This window comes from Armigeres subalbatus, chromosome 1 (genome assembly GCF_024139115.2).
Source record: "Armigeres subalbatus isolate Guangzhou_Male chromosome 1, GZ_Asu_2, whole genome shotgun sequence".
Taxonomy (NCBI): Eukaryota; Metazoa; Arthropoda; class Insecta; order Diptera; family Culicidae; genus Armigeres; species Armigeres subalbatus.
This window is the reverse complement of record NC_085139.1, coordinates 145,860,846-145,884,833: the sequence shown is the minus strand read 5'-3', so window position 1 is coordinate 145,884,833 and position 23,988 is coordinate 145,860,846. Positions and strand designations below refer to the sequence as shown.

At 43.9% G+C, this 23,988-nt stretch overlaps 1 protein-coding gene across 1 annotated transcript in view; it reads left to right on the top strand.

The window, feature by feature from the left end:
- LOC134206616 (uncharacterized) overlaps positions 1 to 23,988 on the top strand; it is a 511,727-nt gene that overhangs the window by 33,054 nt on the left and 454,685 nt on the right. The window lies entirely within an intron of this gene.

Genomic DNA, 23,988 nt, shown 5'->3' with positions numbered 1-23,988 from the left:
CACAAATCAATGTTTGTACGAACTCGGAGAAACGTCATTTCCCAGAATGATTTTTTTTTGTAATTACAACAGCATTTTTCCAAGAAATGATATTCTTTGGGAATTGAATTGTTATGTAAATTTTATTTCTGAGAAAATGCTAAAATAATATTTAATATAAAAAAATATATTTTCGAGCAGATGTAATGTTTTGGAAAATTTTGATACCACCTATCACTTCTGTATTATAAGCGGGTTTAATCCCCGGCTCATTTCTTTCCTACTTTTTATCTCATTTTTAATTCTTTCTGTGTTTCAGCGGGCTTGGTAGTCATATGGCTACTGCTTCTGCCTCATACGCAGGAGGTCGTGGGTTCAATCTCAGGTCCGTTCCATTCTTCTACTTTGTAGCTTTATTTATATTTCTCATATTCTAGCAATCGCTAACTGGAAATGGACTTCCATACCGTTTCCATTTCTTTTCCTATACCTTCAACCTGAGTGTTCTAGCAGTAATCTGCTAGAATTAGAAATAAACTATAAAGATCGTTTCCTGCATCCAATTAGAAATTCCATCAGTTGCTTTCTCCTATCTATCACATTGGCAGCTCGTTAACCAAGACCTCTGCCTCTCGAACCTAACCCAAAAATTCCAATAAATTCCGTATGAACTCGTGGCAAGTGCAGATGTATATTCGGCTGTGTTTCATGTTCTACCAAATCGTTTTCCTACTGTTTTTTTGTTTAGAGATTTCTACATATTTTTAAGAAGTTGTCCATCTAACCATTCTTCCCCTTCTTCAGCATTCGTAAGGACATGGCTAGGTCAGAACTCGACTGTTGGAGAGCGCCTTGCTTCCATCTGAGATTCCAAGAGAAAGTGATTAACCCCAAATCAATACTTACCTTTAAAAATTAGAAATTTTCCATGAAAAACAGGAAATTGCCAATGAAGAAATCAGGGTATAAGCAATAAATAAATATAGAATTTCTATAAATATTGAGAAATTTCCATAAACAATTAAGATTTTCCACAAAACAAAAATAAATTAGCACTTTTAAAAGCAAAAATTGCATATTTTACTGTAGTAGAGTTGACTGTAACGTTCAATCATAAATTATGAGTAACACGGCTACGTTTTTCCTCTATAATCGAAACGATAAATAGCGTCCGACGTTTCGACACGGGATTAGTGTCTTCTTCGGGGAAAGAGAAGACAGACAAAATTCCCGTGTCGAAACGTCGGACGATAAATAAAACTAGTTTGAATTAGATGAGATTGCGTAACCGTGTTAATTATAATTGGCAAAAATTGCAATTATAATGGAATTTCTATTGAACAAAATACAAAATTTCCAGAAATAAATCATTATTAGCAATAAACATTTACACAATTTTGCACAAAATAAATATTTTTTTCCAAAAAAAAAGAAACTTTCCACAAAAAGTCAACAAAGAGCAGTTAAAAAATATAAAAAAGTGTAAAACTGACTGAAACTGAAACGGGCCCTCCTTAGTCGTACGGTAAGACGCGCGGCTACAATGCAACACCATGCTGAGGGTGGCTGGGTTCGATTCCCGGTACCGGTCTAGGCAATTTTCGGATTGGAAATTATTTCGACTTCTCTGGGCATAGAAGTATAATCGTGTTAGCCTCATGACATACGAATGCAAAAATGGTAACTTGGCTTAGAAACCTCGCAGTTAATAACTGTGGAAGTGCTGAATGAACACTAAGCTGCGAGGCAGCTCAGTCCCAGTGTGGGGATGTAATGCCAATAAGAAGAAGAAGAAAATTGATTTTATTTCATAGATGACTTCAAGGACAGAATCCAAATTCAAAAGTTCTCGAAGCGATTTCGAAGGCACACCATTCGATACGGAAGTAACGCACAACTGTCATTTTCGTTATTGCACGCTTGCTGCGACGCAGCAGATCTGAAATAATTAAGATGACAGTTGTGGTTTGCTTTCGTATCGAATGTAGTGCCCTACGCGAGTACTTTCGAATGTGGATTCCGTGAGGAGTGTCCTTAAAAGCATTTATTGTTCATGTATAATTTATCAATTTCATTGCTTTTTTGTATTTTTGTTTTTTTTTTTTCATTATTAAATTTTTTTTTTTTACGATAAAAAAAATGTGGATAGTTTTGTAATTGTTTATTGCTAATATTTATTCATTTATGAAAATTCTGTATTTTTTTCAATGGAACATCTTAATTTTTTAATGGAAAATTCTTTTTTTATACCTAATTGCAATTTTTACTTTTAAAAGAACTTTATATTTATTTATTGCTTATACCCTGATTTCCTTGGTGGCCATTTCCTAATTTTTTATAAAAAAACTAATTCATTATAGAAGTTTTATTTAGTCTTAGCTCGTACCACTTACGAATTTGTGCGAATTGCTCAATGCCAATACTAAAATGCATTTTCTGGAAAATTTCCAACTACAACGTTCGAACTAATAACCAGGATGGGCTATAAGCAGGAAATTTTTGAAAATCGTCTCGGCTGAAGAGCCTTCAAGTCCGTACGATAGCGACCAAGTAATAATTCCTTAACTCTTGAAGCCTTGAAACAGGCTGTTTGGTTTGGCTTGTCCATAAATAAGAAAGCGGATCGATTCACAACAATGTAATGATGTATTCTACATGATAGTTCATAACAAACTGAATGTTCTGCGAGCGAATGAACATTTCTTTTATACATGTCAATCTGCTTCCTGATTGGTCGGCCAATCAGCATTTTGCCAAGTCGCCATTGCTGTCGCTGTCGGTGCTCTCGTCTTGGGCTTCTTCTTCTTCTTTTTTATTGCTGGTGGCGTCAAGTTCATAACGGAATCATCCGCTAACGGGAGTTCTCACTAACGAGACTTTGCAGACCAAGCATGTACGCTATCGATTGCCTTTTGGATGAGGAGTGCCTGTTCCTTTTCAAAACATTGTTATTAGTAGGAAGAGGACCAAAGCACCCGCGGTCGACTCGGGCTTTCAATGAAAACGAGGGACTACAATCTCCAGGCTGTTTTAGACCAGCAGACCTCTCTATACAAACCTTAGAATTGAATGCCCAATGCGATTGTACATTAGCATGAACATGAGCATGATTGATCGCCCACGGTTGCTACTCCGTTATTGCCAGGTTAGCTGAACCAGACAAACGACAATCGCGCGATTGTTCTGCGTCCAACACAAAACACGAACAAACTTGCGCTTCCTTAGAGTCGAATGCCTAATGCGATTGTACATTCGATGAACTAATGGGTAGCACTGCTGTTTTAACGGAACCAGCATAAGTCAACATTGACTTTGCAGTCAACATTGATTTTGTTCCGTTAGCTCCCACGGAATCTACTTTGTCTGAAGTTATTGGCGAATTTAATATATCAACGAACGATTTGGATGCAGGTGAACTTGAGCACAATAATCTTAAAATACTCGGCAGGGAACAAACTTACCCAAACTGTCAGCCACGTTGACTAGTGCTGCCATAAGCAAACTGTTATTTAGACGAGGGGTTTGATTCACAGCAATTAATAAGTAAAGGGGTGAGGTTGCCACAATTAGAACTAGAATTGACAATAAGATCAAGGTAATCGGCGTGGAGAAAAGTATGATGCTTGGCCTTACATGTTACACAGGAAACTCATTGGGTGTGATAGCACAGGCCTTCGATACATTCTTCGGTTATTGTCCGGTCCCTTATGGGCAACGCTGTGGATGCTGGCTTGTGTAAGGATTATTCTCAACGTTCCCAAACTGCGCAACTTTTCCTCAGGAACTCGCCAATGTCCTTGAATTACATTTTTTTTATTTTTTTTATTCCTATATTTATTTGGTAGGAACTCTGTGTTCTTAACCGCTACTGTGCCGTGATCTACTGTAGTTCTCTGCTGTACAGAGTCCACACAGAATCTATTTTTAGATGTCCATAATTCGTTATTGTTGTCGTTGCCAGTCCATATCATCGTGAGTCCATTGTTTTCATTTGTCCATGTGGTGATTCCAGTGATCGTTGCTTTGTTCGGTTACCATTAAACGAAGAACGTTTCAGGAATGCCTACGAGAAGAACAGTTTTGTCAGTCGTCATCAGGCAGCCGTGTCGGCGAGGCGCGTTCCCCACAACGCCACCGTACGGACTGTGCTTCTGGCGACTGACAAGGGTTTGGAGGGGCTGGGAATCGAACCCATGACCATTAGCTTATGAGGCGAACGTGTAGCCAACTACGCTACGGGACCCCCCCAAGTCACCACTACATGTTGATGTAGTTTTACAACAAGAATACTTCCCCGATTCAGAATGCATTTTCTCCTCGGTGGGCGGAATTTCTCCTGGCGGTGGTACAAGCACGTGGCTGGTTTTCTTGCCAATGACTGGATGACGGTAATTTGAGCCTTAATGTCCTTGGCCTTCAGATTCTCGGCTTTTGCCGGTGTATGCTCTAGCGACATGTTCACTAGCGCGCGATAGAAAATATCGAGTAGAAAATGTCGGAGTGATATAAAATAAGTGAAATGTGAGAAATAAGAAGTAAGACGTGAAAAGTAAAAGAAAGAAGCAACATTCAACAAGAAAAGTTAGAAAATTGAGAAGTGTTAAGCGAGAAGTGAGAATAAAGTGAAGAGTGAGAAGCGAGGCACAAGAAGTAGAAAGAGAGAAACGAGAAGTGAATTGTGAGAATTGAGAAGTGAGATATAAGAAGTGAAGGGTAAGCAGCTGGACACCAGAAGTGAGAAAAGTGAAATGAAATGTTAGGAAGGAAAAGCGTGGAGTGAGATGTGAGGAATGGGAATGTGCAATGAAAAGCGATATGCGAGAACTGAGAAGTAAGATATGAGATCCAAGAAACAAGAAGTGAAATGTGAGAATTTAAAAGTGAAAATTGAGTGGTGAGAAAAGAGAAATAAGATGTGAGTAGTAAAAAGTAGGGCGCGACAAGTGAGAAAAGAGAAGTGTTAAGCAAAACGTAAAATGTGAGCATTTAGTAATACGAAGCGAAAAGTGTGAAAGGAGATGTGAGAAGTGAGAAATGTTGAATCAGAAATAAGAATTATTAAGTAAAACGTGAAATGAGATTATGGTATTTGTTCATTTCATTGAGTTTTTTTTTTCAGACAGACATTCATACGATTTCAGCGTCTAATTCAACCAAATACAGGAAATGTCATTTATATGCCATGAGACTGATTTGCTGATACCTTTTGTCATTACTCCAAATTTGAAATTAGCGTCATGAGAGTCGAATTAATGTCAAATGACATTAACCGTTCCGTCCCTGACGTTTGTTTTTGAGTCCTTTCAAAAATTAAAATTGCTTTTTCTTAACCGATTCCTTCGCAACAAGTTGCATTCGATCCGGATGGATCCCGATTTTTGATTAATACTGGGCCAACCTGAGTATGGTTCCAGATATATTCAGGAATCCGTTGGGGTCAGTTGTTCTTCGGAAAAAGTGATCATTTGAAAATTTAAGTCGAAACTAGTCGTGTGACAACTCAAACTTCATGATTTTACAAAACAATGAATGGAATTATATTTTCAGGGTTCCTGGGCCACTCGGAAAATATCATTCCCATCATTGCTTTGCGCAATCATAAAGTTTGAGGTGTTGCAAGACCTATTTTGGCTCAATTTAGAAAATGGCCTTTCCGGAAGTCCCCCGGATTGAAGCCAGATTGAACGCGAGTGGCCCAGGAAGCGTTAAAATATCATTTCGATCATTGCTTTATGAAATCATGAAGTTTGAGATGTCACACGTCCAATTTTGACTTAAATTTGTAAGTGGCCCCTTTTCCCAGGGACAACGGGTTCCGGAATAATCCTGAAACCGTTTGAGGATTGACCCAAATTCATTATGAATTAGTATGATCGTTTTCACAACAGTTTCAATTTTTGAAAATTCCTCAAAAACAGACGTCAGGGACCGAAAGGTTAATGCCATGACATTCCGTGAATTTTTTTTGATTTCGCTCTCATGCCTCACACTTTGTATTTGAGACAATGATCTATTTAATGTGCTTGCCACACGGAGTACACGGGAACAAAATCCGTGAACAAGATTCCCGTGGTGTAGGGTGACGCTAAGCGCAATAATTATGAAATAGATTTTGCTCTAGCTGAATATGCAATTCAAGGCTACAAAGGAGCATACGACCAGTCACATAAACGGGTGACTACATCTACCGAGGTGTATTTACTATTTTCTTCCAAACCAACTTTGTATATCTACGGCATTCGTATAGAACTGCACGAAAGGACCAATCAAACTTGTTTTATCAGGAGGTATATGAAGTGCTCCTGCAAGACTCGACTGTATCTGTGACCCATATATCGTACTCCTGCAGACGCCTAAATTGATTAATCAGCACGGCCAGTTGTGGTTAATCTTTTTGTGTACCTTCAACAGTAATATCACAAAAACTAATTCTAAAAATTAGCCGAACCTTTAAAATAATCAAGCAGCACCGCCTCTTGATGGATTAACATGGGTTTCGCTTCAATATTTAGTTTTTGTTGGTTTGGTAACTGGCCTCTCCATCTTTTTGATAAACTCTCTAATTGCATCCATTAATATGTCCATTTTCTATTTAATTTTTTCCATACAAGCCTCTTTTCTTTCGAACGTTGTTTGAAAATTTACTATTCAAGAGTCGCACACATACAAATCTTCTACATCGACGTACCCCCAGTAATAATTTCTGGTTGACGTAATGGCTAGACCTTCGACCTTTTCATTGCGGATACTACTCGATACTTCCATTCAAAGCTAACGAGGTTGTCCCAGAAGAAACGGATGGGGCCCGGGCCCACGAACTGGTAAAATCGTAAATAATCAGTCATGTCTCTCTGCTGGAGAACGAAACGAAACGACAACGGAGGAAAAGGTTCAAACAAGTTCAGACAGCATGGATCTGGATGGGCACTCGAATGGAAATCCTATCGTTGCTATAATGGATTGAGGTACATCGAGCCGGAGTATAGCAGAAGGAGGGTCACAGAAAAACTTTCCCCAGTAGGACGAATGTTTGATTGCAACCTGAATTATTAAATAGTTGCCATTAGTTCGGAAATGTGTCGTTACTGCCATTATCGTGCGAGAGGATTCGAGTATTGTTGGTTTAGGACCTCAGAGAATATTAAAATAGAGCTATGGTTGAAGAAAAGCAGGTCGAGTAATATTTTATACACAATACTGAACAAGCGATAATTGATTTTGGACACGAGAACTGTCGTAGGAGATTTCGCACATGATTTAAGGGGGCTATTAATGCAATAGGTTTTGTCTTGAAAAGCATATTTCGCATGTTGATAATAACCATTATTCGTGTACACCCAATTTTATTTTTACACGATTACACGAGATATTTCTATGAAATATAAAAAATATAATTCTCAATCCTTTTTATTCAAATTTGAAAAAATGCAACGCATGGGAAGCAGACGGTGCATCCCTCTTATTTTTAACTTGTTGATTCAGGTATTCTAGACTGAACACAATGAATTTCGCTAGAGTTTAATCCACATAACTCCACTATAATCGATTTTAAATTTGACTGGGGATGAAATCCTATCCGATATTCCGTTGAAAGAAAACAATTTCAACTCAGCTTATCCGATTACAAACACCAGTTAAAAGTTTCTTCTATCAATTCAAACGAGATCTATCCCCAGGATGAAAGCATTAACAATAACAATATTATGACAAGGTCTCATTAGCGCTAGCACTTCTCACCTACATGTCCCATGTGTACCGAAGCAATTCAATCTTGCATTATTCTCTTCGGCACCTGCCTATTCGTGCGATGGTGGAGGGGCGGCCAATCATTTCCTTCCTCGTTCGCCTCATAATCCAGCGTGGTTCTTTCCATTCATACCGCGGCTGGAATACCATGACGATTAACTTCTCTCTCTCTTTGTTTAATTGATTGAAAAATTGTTCCAGAAGTCGGGTCTTGGCCTGACTGATTCGTGGGTGGGTGGGCAGCATCGAAACGGAGCATGAAGCCAATCCGAGCCAACATGAATAGAATCGTTCACATTATTATTTTCATTATATTTTCACAGTCAGTGCTTTCCCGCACATTGACGGGTCTTCGCACTTTCACCCAAAGGACGCAGTGGGATGAGGTGGGATTATTATTCGGATATTTTTCAAATTGTGCGGTGCTCGAATGAGATTTAGCTACAATAAACATTGCCTGGTTTTCTTCCGATTACGTACTGAGACTGCCACGTCAATCTTATTTCTATAATACAACCATTCGATCTTTGGTAAATCAGTGAACGATGACTAGACAGTATAGTGGTATGACTGTTTGCTTATTTTATTGGTGTTTAATCAAATTAGAAGTATGTAGTTTCATATCCACAATCACAATGGTGTATAATAATTCGTTTATTGGTAACGTCTTTCACAAAGTTATTGAGGAGCCACATAATATGTACAATGGATGTCTCCTTCTACAGTCGAGATCGTCCAGCCAGTGTTCAACAGCCGTGGTAGTCGTAGTATTGTAGTTTTGGCTATAATACTACGACCATAGCAGACCAATACTAAAACTGTCACTTAACGTGATGAATTTCTACCCAACCAAGAAATATGTGGTAAACTTGTCCACCTTCTTGTTTTCTAAAGTTAGAAGTTCTTCTCAATCAAGGTAAAATTCATATTCTGACAACCTGCTTTGTTGTAACTCTTGTAGTCCACCATGGTTTTGTTAGCCACTTCCCTGCTTCCTGGAATGGATGTTAGTTACAGATATGTTCCGATTTTCTCACGTTCCAATTTTGTCACGCTCCGATTTTATCACGCTCCGATTTCGTCAACAAAATTATTCCGTTTTTATCAACAAAAAAAATCAATTAGAGATTTAGCTTTTAAAATAAAATAACTTGGTTTAGTTTTTGGCCAAATGTCGTATTCATGTTCTTGAACTAGTGATAATAAGGCCGTAACTATAAAGAGAGGATTCTCTTCACCAACTTCCCCTCATTGAAATAAAAGTGACAAGATGCGGGTTCGTTTGGACTTTATCACTTCAGGATGAAAGATTACATTTTTATCTGGCGTTCTTATATATCTGAAAAAGCGTTGAAATTTTTTTTTCGGATATTCTAGGCCGCCCAAACTGTTCTCGAATACATGTCCTCCAAAATGTGTCTACAAACAAAATGTCCTCAGTTGAGAAATGTGTCCAAGAATATCTATGTGATTATAATACATACATTGATCGAGTTTATTCAGTTTAGTATTATTCATAAGTGCTACGATGTGCTGTTCAACTTGTCTCTAACGCAAGGCATCTTCCCAGATGCGTGGAAGCTATCCGCAGTTACTCCAATACACAAAACGGGTAGCATTCATAATGTTGAAAATTAGCGTCCCATATCAATATGATGCTGTCTGGCAAAGACGTTGGAGCTTCTCATCCATGAAAGGCTGTATTCGGCTGCCGTCCCTATCATTTTTGAACATCAGCATGGATTCGTAAAAAAACGTTCAACAGTGACGAATCTCATGACATACACCAGCAAGTTGAACTCAAGCCTAGAAAAACGATGTCAAGTGGATAGTATATACATAAATTTTTCGGAAGCATTCGATAGAGTACCGCACAGTTTGTTGCTTAGGAAGCTTGACCGCCTTGGATTTCCTGATTGGATTATCGACTGGCTCTGTTCATAGTTGACTGGAAGATCCGCCTTTGTCAAACTAGGTGCTAAAAAGTCAGACACATTCATGACGCCATCCGGTGTACCGCAAGGTAGCCACCTTGGTCCGCTGCTTTTCATAATTTTTGTCAACGATTTGTGCGAACGACTTCGTTCCCACCGCGCGCCTCATGTACGCTGACGATCTAAAACTCTTTCGAATAGTATCTTCGCTTGTACCATAGCCCAATGGTGTGCGCTGAATGGCATGGACTTGAATTCCAAAAAGTGCAAAATCATCAGTTTCAACAGATCAAGGACGCAAATCGATTTCAACTACTCATCAGATGGAATTTCACTAGATCGCGTCTCTTCCATCAATGATCTTGGCGTAACAATGGACAAAAAACTCAATTTCAGCGAGCATATATCTGTGACCACCGCCAAAGCTTTTGCAGTGCTCGGTTTCGTTTGTCGCAACGGCGCGGAATTCAACAACGTGTATTCTTTAAAATGTTTGTTCAGCTGTCTTGTTCGTTCCATGAAGTGCAGTCAGCCCGTATCGAACGAGTTGAACGTAGTTTTGTCCGGTTCGCCTTCAGAAGGTTGCCCTGGACCAATCATTTGCGATTACCACAGTACGAGGATCGTTGCCAGCTAATACACTTGGAGCCGCTCCGCCAAAGACGTGCATATTTACAGAGGATGTTCGCCTTTGACCTGCTCAGCCACCGGCTGGACTACGATGAGCTACTACAGCGTGTCACCTTTTATGTTCCGGCTCGCCGCTACCGTCAGCGGCAACTATTTTGGGCCAAAACCATCCGCTAGAAAGATGTTTCAACCTTCTCAATGACTTGTCTGATTTTGATTTTAACGTTAACAGGACTTCCTTTAAAAATAGCATAACGCAACTAGAAGTAAGTTAATTTTAAAGGCAGCAGAAGCAGTCTGTACAGCATAGCTGAAGACGAAGAAATAAAATAAAAAATAAACGCGTACGGGGTGAGCCTGTTGAGGATGATCCTCTCGAGCAGTTTACCCGTCGTGTCGATCAGGCAAATTGGTCTGTAAGCCGATGGGTCACCCGGAGGCTTCCCGGCCTTCGGCAGCAGTACCAACTTCTGCCTTTTCCATCTCTCAGGGAAACGACACTCATCTAGGCATCTCTGCATAGTTGGCCTGAACATGTTCGGGTTCGCTATGATCGCTGCCTTGAGTGCACTGTTTGGAACTCCATCAGGCCCTGGAGCTTTGTTCATCGCAAGTGAATTAGCCACTGAAGTAACTCTTCGTGCATCACCGGAGCCACCATTTCGGCCACACTCCCAGCGCCTTGCAACGCAAGAGGCCAGGGACTTGTGGCTCGGGACGGGAAGAGTACTTTGATAATCCTCACCAACCGGTCCGGTGATCGTTCGGGGGGTGAAGAGCCCCCTTTGGTCTTGGCCATAGCGATCCTATAGGCGTCACCTCACGGATTCGCGTTGGTACCCTCGCACAGGTTTTCTTGCGCTTTCGTGCTGCTCTTAATGGCCTTGTTAAGGGCCAGTCTCGCAGCTCGAAACACTTCACGGTGGACCGCACTTTCCTCCTCGGTGCGGGCTCGTATCGTCCTACGTCTAGCCTTGAGGCAGGCTGATCGTAGGGCTGCAATTTCGGCACTTCCACCATTTCGGGCGTCTGCCATTTCTTGGCAGGGATTTCCTCGGCATAGTAGCGTCGCACGCGCGTGATAGGACAGCTACCAGCGCATCCCCGCTTAGATTGTCGGTATTGGCCTCCAGTCCCTGGGCCGCGGTGAAAACTTTGCTGTTGAAGTGATTGGACTTCCATCCACGGACCTGATCACCTGCCCTCGGATGCTGCATACCATAGTTGATCTTGAAGCGAATTGCTAAGTGATCACTATGGCCCTATGTGTAGCCCTCGTCTACCCTCCAGTCCAGGTCAGAGACCAGACCGGGGCTGACAAACGTTACATCTATCCATGATTCGGCCCCATTCCTACGGAATGTGCTACTGGCTCCGTCATTGACAAGCACTGCGTCTAGTTTTGCAAATGCCTCGAGTAACGCTTGTCCCCTCTGGTTGGTGCAGCGACTGCCCCATTCCACTGCCCAAGCATTAAAATCTCCCGCTATAACGAACGGGCTCCGACCTACTAGGTCGGACGATAGCCTGTCGATCATCTGGTTGAATTGTTCTATTGGCCACCTTGGTGAGGCATAGCAGCTACAATAGAACACACCATTGATCTTGACTATCGCGACACCCTCCATGGACAGCAGGGACTTTGTCCAAGGGCTTGACGACCCCTCCCCATGGCCACTGCGAGTTAGACCGGGACCATCGTCCCTAACCCCTAATCCCAAGGCGTCAAGCGACCCGTGCCGAGGGGATGCATGGCCAGGGGGGTGAAATAATAAGCTAGGCCTTTAACGGAGCCTGTGGGGTACCTGGGCACCCTCCACAGTAATTGTCCCTTACCGCGTTATGCTGGGCTCTGGCGTGGTGGACCTCTTTTCCCGAGCAACTCGTGGGACCAAAATGGAAAACCAAGTCAATTCTTTAATTAGTGGTAGTAGTGTAGGCGACAACCCCTTCGCAAGAGGTGGGTTGTTCAGGTCTCCGCCTAGGAGGCCAGAGGCAATAGTCGGCAGCTCAGTGCGCAGCGCCAGCGTGGGTCACTCAACCTTCCTCTCGGCTATAAAAACGCCGGAAGGGGTTATTGACGGCCCATGGCTTGTGAAGGCGATGAACCGCAAACGCGATGGGCTTTCGGCCTTCGAGGTGGCGACGGAACAGCTGGACGCCATCATCGACTTTGCGTCATCGAAGCATAATATCAGCAAGGACCTCAAGAGGAGCTTGCAGAAACTTCGAAAGTCGATACTGGACGCCAAGCTGGAGAGGGCGGTCAGGACGGCCAAGTGTAAACCCGTGAAATCGGTGGAGTCGAGGTCTACCCAGACTGAGGCCCAAGGATTCGCGGACTCGGGCAAGGTCGAGTCGACCGAAGGCGTGCCAGCTAAGACGGTGGTGCCAAAGTCTACCCAGACTGAGGCTCAAGTATTTGCAGGTACGTCGGGGTGACTACTCCAACGGAGCAGACACAAAAACGGGGGAGACAGTCTCCAGGGGATGAGCTCCATGGGGGCCGCTCCAAAACGCGGAGGGTTACTACCCCGAACAAGGGTAGTGGGGCTGGGAAGCTGAACCCCGGTCAGGTACCTCCAAAACCGGGGGAGGAAGGACCTGGAAAGGTCCGTCCACTCAGGCAAGACGGTGGTAAGGGGTTACGGCAGGCTGAAAGTTCTCAGCCGCACCATACCAGGGAAATAGAGGGGAATGACGCCTCCTGGACCCTGGTCAAGAACAAGAGGAAACCGAAGACGTCAAGGGCCGAAAAGAAGGCCCAGGCGAATGAGGGTAGCAAGAAGTCTAGGGTAGGCGCCAATCGCTCCAGGGCGATGCCCTAGTCATCACGGCGGACGAGGCTAAGTACTCGGATGTTTTGAAGGCGATGAGGAGTGACGTCAAGCTCGGTGAACTCGGCGCCGACGTACGTCGAATAAGACGTACCCGGATGGGCGAGATGATACTCGAGCTGAAGCGGGGCGTCTCGCAAAAGGGCGCCGCCTACAAGAAGTTGGCGGAGGAGGTCCTAGGCGAGACGGTCAAGGTGAGGGCACTCACGACGGAGGTGAATCTAAGGGTTAAAGACCTGGACGAGATCACTGAAGTTGAAGAGCTCGTCACGGCACTGCGGCGACAGTGTGAAGTGGAGATGCCCACCGCAGCCGTTCGGCTACGGAAAGGTCCGGCAGGGACGCAGGTAGCATTGGTTCGGCTATCTGCAGCGGACGCCTCCAAGGTAGTCAAGTTAGGGAGCGTCGGTGGGATGGTCGGTATGCCCTGTGCGCATATACGAGCAACCCGAAGTTTGCTTCAAGTGCCTGGAACCGGGGCACAAGAAGCAATCTCTGCCGACGCTGCGGATTGGAGGGACATAAGGCACAATGCTGCACGAACCCTCCCAATTGTTTGATTTGTTCCAGCAAAGCTGTGAACAGCAAGCACCCCATGGGGGCACAGAAGCAATCTCTGCCGACGCTGCGGATTGGAGGGACATAAGGCACAATGCTGCACGAACCCTCCCAATTGTTTGATTTGTTCCAGCAAAGCTGTGAACAGCAAGCACCCCATGGGGGGCTCGATGTGCCCGGCGTTTAAGCGTGCTGCAAAATCAAAGTGCAGGTAAAGCAGCTGCCTTGCTCGGCTTCGCCCGAGTGTTTGGTGTGCGCAGGTTTAGAGGAAACGGCGAAACACGTGTTGTTCATGTGCTCACGTTTTCGCGCAATGCGTGACCACATGCTTGCCACATGTGGTCTGGACACTACCCCGGACAACATAGTTCGGAGGATGTGTAAAGACGAAGTTGGAACGCCGTTTTATCGGCTATCGCCCAAATCGTCTCGGAGCCACACAGTAGGTGGCGCGTGGACTCAAGGATGGCTAGTTCAGGCGCAAATAAGAGGTGGTCCAAGGGATCGGAGTCGGCTTCATGGGTCATACCGGTGGTCATGCTCTGTGGTCGAACTCGATCCTTTTATCGAACAAGTGGCCGCGCGAAGAACAACATGGTATCGTCGCTTTCGCGGCGTCGGTCAACCGGGCGGGTTCCGAGCCCGAGGACGGAAAGGCTGGGGCAGGCGTAGGCCTTGCGTCGGCAAGTCCCTCTGTGTGCTGGCGAATAGGCCCTATCGCAGAAAGATCAATTTGGGGTGCACGCGGCATCATCATTCTTGATACCAGTCGTGCAGAGGGAAGCAGGCGCGAAGTCGACCCTGCCCACCTTCCGAGGACATAGGGCGTGGTAAGGCCACCTGGAAAGCCGGCAATGCGCTGGTACGATACCATGGTGTTCTTCTAAAAAAGCGAGTCACGATGTTCGATGCTGCAAGGACACGCAGCTAACCTCGAGGGTGCGTCATGCACTGGCCCCCCTTTGAAGCATTACTTTCTGGTTGTACCGAAGGGACGATGGGCTTGGCGGCAATGGAAACGGTTTAGCTGGTCGGGGATGCAGCCCTGCCTCCCTCATTGGAGGTGGCCCCTAACCCAGCACTTCCTGGTCAACCCAGGATGTCTGTTGAGCAGATTCCCCCTCCATTGCTTAGGAAGAAAAAAAAAACACCCTCCATGGAGGAGTGTACAACCTCTTGAACCGGGTACCTTCCCGTTGTGCAGATTGCCACCGACCTAGAACCGCCCGCCACCCAGTTACCATTGTCGGCAGGGACGTTGTACGGGTCGGACAGGAGGGCGACGTCGGTCCTGGACTCCGAGACCGACTGCCAAAGCAGTTGCTGGGCAGATGCACTGTGGTTCAGGTTCAGCTGTGTTACTTGCACGGCTTTTTCCGATTGGCTTCTCCGAAGGGACACGCAGGCCCGCCCACAGCATGGTTCCGGGCCTGCTTCTTACTGGCGCAGATAAGGCACCTGGGTGCCTTGTCGCATTCCTGCGCCTTGTGTCCTTCCTCGCCGCAGCGACGGCACATCTTGTCTCGGTCTGGGCCCTTGCAGTCATAAGGCCCGGACTCAAGGCACCTGTAGCACCTGTCCACTGAAGGTGGATGGAGCACGCTTACTGGGCATACTGACCAGCCGATCTTCAGCTTCCCTTTCTCAGTGACCTTTTTGGCGTCAGCCACCGGTAGTCTGAGATAGGCTACTTGCGTACCAAAGAATCCCCCTCTTAGACGTACAGAGGACCGCTCAACCTCTGTGTCGCACTGCTCTTTGACGGCAGAGACGACGTCTTCCGCGGTCGTGACCTCATCCAGCTGCTTACACTGGAGGGCAGGGATGGAATGCTCCTCAGAGCGAATCAGGAGAAGAAAAAAAAAGCTAACTGCTCTCGTCACACGAATCTTTGCTCTTCTCTTTTGTTCTTTTACGTTTCACTCTTTTTCGGGTAGCTCCGAAATAAATACATTTCTCAATGATAACTGAATGATTTGACTCAATGAAATGAGGAAAAAGTTGCTCATTGAGTATCTTTGAGCCTCTTTTCGAAGGACGGAATTGGTGGTGGCGAATAAATTTATGACAATTAGTTGGCTAATCTAACGGTAGCCTGTATGTTATTGTATTTATCGTGTCTGTTTAGAAAACAATTCAATCACTGACATAAGGCGAGTTTATAACTGTTCCATTTAATTTCTACACGTTGTTGTAAATGGAATATGTAGCACTAAACTTGATTTATGCTAATGAAGACATTCCCTTGAAAGAGCTTAACAATTTTCATTCGAAATTCAAGCAGTCGAACAAATCTTGTATTAATCGATCGAAACGATATGCACTAGAGTCGCTTTTCATGCGGTTTAGTATGAGGCTTGTTTTTTATGCGGATTTTGGGTCCCACGCGTTTTTACGCGTTTACACAATATTTTGAGGAAGGGCTTGATGCATTTATGCCACTTCTTCTTTCTTATAAAAGGAGATCAAAGGATCGCTCCCAGGCCCTTCCTTTTTCATATTAGATAATTTCGTCAATAATCTCTTTGCAAATCAAATTCTAATTGCTAGCCAGATAAATGTAGAATTGCCTACATCAAGCTGCCTGTTACTTAGAAGCAGTAAATAATTAATGTAATAGAATGGTATTCATTTCTACCCGCTAATGGATGATATACGCGTTCGCTATTCTCATGCTGGTCTCATACAGGTGCGAATTTGTGAAGCTGTTGTGCGGGTAGCGATGGTGTGTATGTGTGAAGTGTGCTTTCATTCCTCTGTACGTTCAGTTGGAAAGAGCAACAAAAATGATGCTCATCAAAGAGGCACACTGAGACAAACGGCTTCTCTCAAAGAGCGCCGCTCCTCATTTTTCCCGCAACGAAGAGCATCTTTTTTTATGTTTTGATCATAACCGTGATGTCTTGTTGCTCATTTTTGATGAACTTTTTTTCCTCATTGAGCTCATTGTGCGAGTAAATGCCAAGCCTGCTGGAGGGTCACTTCCGCACCCAACGACCTGACCTGAGCGCCATCACCCATGACCTCCTGGGCAAGCTTTTTGTAAGCTACCCCGCTGGATTGCGCGCCATGCTTCAGTACAAAGATCATTTCACCATTCTTGGTACGTCTGACGCTGCGCACATCCTGGCCCAGGGCCGATAGGCTATCGGCCGCTCGCAGCGATTTGAGGACAATGGCGTATTTGTCCTTGTCGGTTTTCACCAACAAGGCTTCGCCTCTGTCTCTCACCTTCTTCGCAGGTCGCACCCTACTGACCAGCTGCCAAGGATTTGCATCCCCTTCGGCGGATACCGATGTCTGGCTGGGGCCAGCTTGTGGCTCAGCAACTTGTGCCTGTCTAGTGCCTTTCGCCTTCTTGGGCACACGCCCTTCAGGCTCCAGTGCACCATCCAGGCGACGCTTTGCCTTAATGGTAGAGCGTTTGGATCGCTTCGAGCTTGGCGTTTTCTTACCCTCAATGGCCGTAAGGGCGGTCGCCTCTTTCGCCGCAGTAACCGCTAGGGGAGGAGAGGGCCTTGATCTGCGTACCTTTGGCTACCTTCTCTGCTGCCACTACACGCCTGATATAAGCGTCCTGTTCTTGTCTTGCGACACGAACAGCTTTCCGAAGCACCAACAGGCTCTGCTTAAGCTCCTTGTTGGTGTTCTGCCTGCCGCTTACGAACTCGATGATCTCGTCGAGTTGCTCGGCCACCACCCGTATCCCTGGTAGTGGCTCGTCAGGCGTGCAGGCAGGGCTACTCCCCACCACCACTGGAGACTCTTCGGTACTGCCAATAGCAGCAACCGTCACTCCACTCTCCCCCTCTTTAATAGGGGACCTCGCTAAACCTCTTTTGGTAAAGGGGTCCATCACCTCCAACTCCAATGATTTTATTCTTTCAATACCCTCCTTCCAGTTTCACAGTAGCTCCTACTCCTACACGGGCAACCAGTGGAGAATGTTGAAAGCTTCCAATATCTTAGAAGCCAAATGGCGTCAGACGGCGGTACCAAGATAAACATAGGCGCACGGATCAAGAAAGCAAGGGCTGCCTTTGCGAGTTTAAGAAATATCTGGAAAAACAGGCAGATAAGTGAACGCACCAAAATACGAATTTTCAACTCTAACGTGAATTCTGTGCTGTTATAGCTAGCGAAACGTTGTGTGTATCAGTGGAGAACACTCAACGGCTGCAGGTGTTCATTAACAGATGCCTGCGGTATATAATTCGGGCCTGAAATAAAAGAAATAAAAGAAGTCGACCGAAATCTAACCTGGCAACAGGTTAAAGCGATAGCCGGGCAACGCTCAGGATGGAGATCTTTCAAGTCGACCCTTTGCACCACCAGAGGTGTACAGGATCCATAAGTAAGTAAGTAAGAAGACAGCCACAAGATAGCCATTAGCCCACTCGCCGTTTCGAGTCGGTGTCACCCGGCCCTACTAAGAGAGTAGAATGTCAGACTGCCAGCCCTCGCTTCACAATATCACAATATACCGTACTCATAGCCATGACGTGCCTGTCAGAAACATAATTGAGACCTTACTGGCGTCAGCCTCAATGCGCTACCGCGCTCCCTTGTTTGTAGTTCATTTAGCCGCCTAGCCCTTCAACTACCGTTGATACGCTATTGTTTCTAGCGAGCACCGCGCGGAGGCGAACTACGCTGCCCGCCTGGATAGACGTTTAGTTCATCTCGTTGGATGCTGGTATTGGGATTTCGTGGACCACCGCCCACCCAAGATAGCCGTTCATGGGGTCCAATGTTTGTCTTCACAGTTGATGTACTTCGGATCGACCAACTTTCACACTGACTCGTCGGTAGTTGCTGGTCGAGGTACATTTCCGGGTACCGTGTTATTTAAAGCACTTTGTGTTGCAATGCTGCGATCGGGCGGATGAAACGCTAAAGCAAAAACGGGAACGAACAAAAAACGCTTCAAATAATCTAACGACAGCGCGAACGAAAAACACAAGGTGAGAGACGCCATCTTTGACTTGCTGGTTCATAACTTTGATGTGGTCATGTAGTCAGGATTGATGCTTCTGATGTACAGATACGCTCCACAAACTCTGGTTAAAGCGTCCGCGTATACATGTAGCATGGTTACTTAACGAGGAACGGAAAACTGTTTTATCTAGTATAAAGATTGTTGTTGGTTGATCCATTGGCTTATGTTGTCATCTACGGGATTATGCACATCATGATTGTTGCGCCAAAGTTACAAAGTAACTTACAGTTGAGCAAGAACGATATTTAGTGAAAACAATCCGGGTCGAAGAGTAAAGTAGTAAACATCGGAGGAAACTCCGCACTTCGGCCGGTTGCTTGACATGATTGGATATACGTCTCCAGTTAGATAAAGTTCGTTAGATTGTCAGCTTGCATAGACAACTAAGGATTGTCGATCTTGATGTGGAATGATTTCCTCAACCATATCGGAATTAGAACACCACTTGTGGTTGAGGAATCCTGCCGTCCCCGAGTTGATAACCCTTTTCCTCATGGGGTAGCCTGATAACAGATCTCCATTGATCGTCACAAGATTGCGTTGCTGCAAACTATTTCTCGCATCGTTGTTCGTTGGTTGAATTTGATGATGCATTAGAGATTCTTCGACTTCCCTAAATTTGTGCATCCAATTTTCCTCGTTTTGAATCGATGTCACTTGAGGGGAAAAGAAATAAGAGTTGTTGTCCGTCGCGACTGATAGGATAGCACCGGCAACCAGTCATCCAATTTGGATGTAGCTGGGAATGTTCCAGCTCGTGACGTCGAAGTTTCGAGAAGGGATAGTTCAAGTTTTCAAGTTTGGTTGCACGTAAAGTTGGTTGATGCTGATAATTCGTTCGTCTCCGATGTGATCATCATTGGTCGGAGTTGGAATTCATTTCTTCTTTCAAAGCGGTTGAAAACTTGAAACCGGAGTTGCTTGTGGTTAGCTTCGGCGGCATGCAACTGCGTTTTTGGCACTATTGGCAGCACTTCATGTGGGACGATTCCTAGATCGATGTCCTCTACGCTGACAGTTAAAGCCCACGCCGTGTACGCGTACTTTTTGCATATTTTCTTTGTATGAAAACGTGTTCAATTCAAGTACGCACCATTGCAAAACCATATTTCTTTGTCGTTTCAGCTTCATTAGATACTGCAGTATGGGTTCTGCTGAAGTTTTTTGGAAATGGTGTTATTTGTTTCGCTACAGGGCTGGTTCTCGCAACTGATGGTTAATTATCAGCTACACATTATTCTAGCATTGACAACATGGAGTTTAGCTTTTTCTTTAAGAAGTTTAGCATCTCCTTGTACTTCAGCAACTCATCCGACGCAAGAAGTTGTTCCCGATCCTTCCGTGTTGAATTGTCTATTGCAGCCGTTAGTAGATAGACCAAGTGTTTTAATCGATATTCTTGGCGCATACACCAAGAAGGCTTCTCAATTCTATGGCTATTTATGTCATCTTTTTCTATGACAAGAAACCATGGATGTGCATCTTCATTATCATTCCATCATCCCATCAATATATTCCATGATTGTTTGTAGCTACACTCGTTGATCGTTTTCGCGTCGAAAATACCTATGGCAGCTCCAACCAAGGCCTTATCTCGGCCTTTAGAAGATTTTTGTGAACTCAAGCCGTTGCCATTGCGTTTGGAGCGATGAATATTAATAAGCAAGCTCATTGGAAAGCATAATCCCATCTAGTAGACTAAATAAAACGAATCCATTGAAATTCAGTTACATCAAATGTCGTTTATTCTTATTATACATTAATTTCGCGTGTATCTCGTTGAAACGGTTATTATAATTGATTCATGCAGCATTTCATCCACCTGCAACCGGGACGTGCCCACTGCGGCATCCTTCCGGGGATCGGCGCTTCGATTCGGTGCAGGCGCGGTAAAGGGTATTAAACTTTTCCCGTTTGCCCAGAGTAGCGTCCTCGACAGTTCAATTGTTCGTTGCCAGTCTGTGTGCCGTTGTCGCGGTACGATGATAGCGGGCACACAGGTGGAGGAGAATTTGCAAAACGGTGATTTCATTATGGAAAGTATGTTGATTGACGCAAGCATTTTCCGAGAAACAAGCGAAGGAAATTACCTCGCGTCTCATTATGGTGGCGAATGAATCCGAACGGGTGATGGCGGCGGGCGAAGGGAAATTCGTATTGTTTAACGGTGCCAGAACCTGCTCAAGGAGGTAAGTTTCAACGATGTTCCGCCTGTGATGACTGTCGGGTTCGAGTGTTTCCAGGTGAATGGAGCAATCTCCTTATCGAATGGATATCGTTTCAAGCATTCAATCGCTTGCTCTGTGTCTGCGTTGCCTGAGAATTTCCGCACGTTGTTCTCGCAGTTGGGTAATTAGCGCCGTACTCAGGAGGAAGTTGGAACAAAAATAATTAATTCCCATAAGTAGAGCAGATCGTTTCTTTGTTTCTACGTTTGATAACGAGGAAATTATCAATTATAACTTCCGGTAAAGCGCTTTGTTGGGTTTTGAAGAAAGAGCCGATTGCATCGAATTGGTAATGACACAATTTAAGGCTATGTTGAAACTAGATCAACTATATCAGACGATTACATCTTAGGTAAGTTAATTCTACTTCATTAATTTCAATTTTAAGAAGGGCAATGCTGCTGAATCAATTTTGTTGCAAATTTCATGAAAAGTTCGGGTATAATAACATTGTTCACTCTTTGACATCTTTATCCATTTTTGTTCACCCCAAGCGAAGGCAATAAATGAATAATTTAAAAAATAAACAGAAAAATGTGTGCTCCAATCAATCCCATATATAATGTTTCAAACATGTGGCGGATAAAAATGTTTGATTCTTTTTCTAGAATGTGAGTGTAATTCTTTTTTACTTCAGGCACAGAGGAGAGGAACACTCTAATATGTTTAAAAAAAATATTCACCTAGTGTCAGGGGCTAGAACATTCGCTTAAATAAGTAACAAACAGAAAGTCGTCAGCTTATTACAAGTTTGATGGTGCAAATTTATTTAGCTTTAAGTGCATTACTTTGGGTCCCTGGCACTCTAAGTGGATGCAAGTGCATGAATACAAGGAATCATCAATTCTTCAGTCAAATTTGAATTCCAACCTAAAACATTTGTACTGAATGATATTCAAAAATGGAATTCATTTCACATTGCAGCAGTGCATGGTACAATAACAATCTGAATTGTTTGATATAAATTGAGTTCACAAAAAAATATATGTAATTAATAGAACATGACATCCCATGCTGTTCATTCATATAAAAGGCAGAAAAAAATACAACATGCACACATTTTTCCAAAAGTTCAAACGATTGAACGTGCTCTGTACCTACTGAAACTGATTCAGCAGGGAAATGATTTCTAAAACCGTAATATCCACTTCTCTTTTGATATCGCAATGTCGCATACATATTCACCGCCATAGCGTGCAAAACTTCTAGGAACACAATTCGCTTATGCGGAGCGTGATTATGTTTCCAATTTCGAATTTACACCGTGATGGTGTCGGGGTCCGTACCAGCAGCCGTACGCACTTGTTACCGATACATTTTTTTCTCTCCATACTGCCAAAGTATATAATCTACCTGGTTTCATATCCTGTTTGGTCTCCTGCTTCGTCGGATAAGTGTGTACTAGCGGGTACGTAGGCTGCTTATATGCAGCATTTGTTAGTAGAATGGAAAGAACGAGTCGGATTTGCTCGAAGAAAATGAAAATTCCCCCCGAGAAACGCTTGAGTGCCGTAAGTACACAGTTGGAGCAGCATATGGGCGGCTTCCGTGCAGGGGTTGCCAAAGTATAATATCGTAAATTTTCACCTCATAAAATCTATAATAATAACAATAAGTTCCAGTACAAATTTTGACTTGTTTTGTCTAGAGACCAGAAATGATATCAGCAAAAAATATACAAACAATGTATACTATCGTTGCATACGGTAAAATGTACCACTCCATGCGAGATTTGCAAACGTAAACGCAATCTGCCTTGCTTTATAAAATATCCGCCATTGGGTATAGACACTTTTGAACATAGACGTTTGGCTTGAATAGTAAAAGATTCACTTAATAGTCAACAACACCACATTTTTTCAAGAAAAGATGTCCACTATAATTGACTTTTAGGCAGTGCAGTGATTTGTTCGTTTCGAGTCTATATGAGCAATATCACCCAAAGCTTTGCCGAATTCGCTCTCAGTTGACAAGTATTTCGTAACTTAATTGAAGTGCATTCAAAACAACGCCAGAGAAGCAGTCCCCGCTGGCAAGCTATGATAAAAGGCTTCGTTTTTTCAATGCAAGACAAAATTTTCAAAACGACTTATCTGCTTTTGTAAACAAAGATTCAATCGTCGATTTGACGAATCTGATAGCTCTCCCACGCAAACTAACACATTCAATAGGTAGCGGAAACTTTCACCTACCTATTGATGGTGGTAGTTTGCGTGGGAGAGCTATCAGATTCGTCAAATCGTCGTTTGAATCTTTGTTTACAAAAGCAGATAAGTCGTTTTGAAAATTTTGTCTTGAATGGGGATATGATTTCTTTGTACAGCTGCACTGAGTAAACTGGTCACAAAAGCACCATAAGATATTCTTTTGAAGTTTCGACATGAGAAAATGTGTTGATTTTCAAAAGTCTTATTTATAGAAAGCATTTCATAAGAAAAGTTTATGAAATATTTTGTGTATGTGTAAAAAAAAATGGTACCCGAAGTAGAACCCTGAACATTGAGATTAGGTGGCGCGTGATTAGACCACATGCCCATCGAAGTTTCAGAAAATGATTTCACTGGGTAGACATTAAAAAATCAGAATTTGTCGACGGAAGGCCTTATGATTTTCACAATTCCATTCTAATGAAACGTTTTCATATCATTGATCTTATAAATACCGTGCGAGCCGTTTTCTTCAGTGTGTGTAGAACTGATAAAAATATAATATATTTATATTTATGCAGACTAAGGCCGAAGTGGCCTGTGCGGTATATAAGAGTCTTCTCCATTCGGCTCGGCCCATGGCTACACGTCGCTAACCACGCAGTCTACGGAGGGTCCGCAAGTCATCTTCCACCTGATCGATCCACCTTGCCCGCTGCGCACCTCGCCTTCTTGTGCCCGTCGGATCGTTATCGAGAACCATTTTCACCGGGTTACTGTCTGACATTCTGGCTACGTGCCCGGCCCATCGCAGTCGTCCGATTTTCGCGGTGTGAACGATGGATGGTTCTCCCAACAACTGATGCAATTCGTGGTTCATTCGCCTCCTCCACGTACCGTCCGCCATCTGCACCCCACCATAGATGGTAC